The sequence below is a fragment of the Cynara cardunculus genome (genome assembly GCF_001531365.2).
Source record: "Cynara cardunculus var. scolymus isolate 2C chromosome LG 13, CcrdV1, whole genome shotgun sequence".
In the NCBI taxonomy this organism is placed as follows: domain Eukaryota; kingdom Viridiplantae; phylum Streptophyta; class Magnoliopsida; order Asterales; family Asteraceae; genus Cynara; species Cynara cardunculus.
The window spans coordinates 10,481,775-10,483,185 of NC_037540.1; positions in this window are offsets into that span (position 1 = coordinate 10,481,775).

Here is a 1,411-nt window from a genome sequence, read left to right on the forward strand (position 1 = left end):
CAGACCCGTCCCAGAATGCAAAATAATTCACCAAATTATGCAGGTTTACGGTATGGCACATCTTTAAATAMAATAGAGTTGTATATGAGTTTCTAGACAAGACAACCACATAMGTTTTTGACTGTCCAGAATGGTGTGAATCAGAATTCATGGTTTTCAGCAGTAAATGGTATTATCAAGAATTGTCTGAGGTGAGMTTTTGTTATACCATACTCACATGTATAGATTCTTGGAATTACAGGGGCTATGAAATAGTGTGATGATTTCTGATGGTATTTTGGAAATACACTTAATTGATGAACCTTTGCCTATGTTAGAAATAGGGATAYGTGAGAGATTGATGGTTAYGGGCAGTTAAATGGTTATAACCATTAATGGATAAGATTGWARAGCATTTCCAACCAAATCAGAGTTCTCCATGTACCTGAACTCTGACTCTATTGGGTCTAAAAGTCTGATTGCAAAGACACCAAGTCTGACCCTAGAATCCAGAGTTTCAGACTTRGTCAATTTCACAAACCACAAGTCTCGACGTGAAGTCTACAAATCTGACTTTATGGACAAGAGTTCCGGTCTAATTGCATAATACAGACTTTAGACTTGGCCAATTTTCAAGGTAACTTCAGAATTCTAATCACTGGACATAAACTTAGTGAAATTCTCAAACAAGTTCGACTCCTCATAAATTCCAAAAATCTTGAAGCGCTGCCCTAGACCCCTGTCTTATGGCGATCTAAGGTGATGAGACAACATTTGTGAGTGTACACTCCATACCTCCTAACTCACGTATGTTTGACTAATCACTTTAATCGATTTCAAGTAAATCACAATTACACCAATATGGTTGATGGCATTGAAATCATCAACAACCTCTCCTGTATTTCAAGTATTCATTTCTCAGGAAAGCAATGTGTGGGTTTTGAGATAATGGGTTTGGATTTATTAAACTGTAACTTTTACCCAAAGAAACAAGCCCACCAAGATGTTCAGAGCTATCATGTATTTTGTCTTTGTCTTGTACATTTGTAATTTCTTTAATCAACAGAGCAATGATATGTTCAGTCTTATCAATCTTTGAAAAGTGAACACCATCGATCAGTCATAAGTTGTAAATAGTTTAAATGGTTGAAAAGTCAACTCATCCAAAGCCTAATATTACCATTCTCATCATAACTACTATTCTCACACGATTCCACGTCTCAACTTGGATTTATTTGTAGGGCCGGAGCCATCTAACCCGTGATCAGGATCTTGAAATGGAAAACTACCACAACTAAAGAAGGAGAACACATGGAACAGTGCACAGGCATTTATACATCTCACATAAAAACATGCTTTCTATCTAGCATACAATAATGTTATCATGTATTCATCCAATGATGAAACATTAACATGTTCATGGTAACTTTCT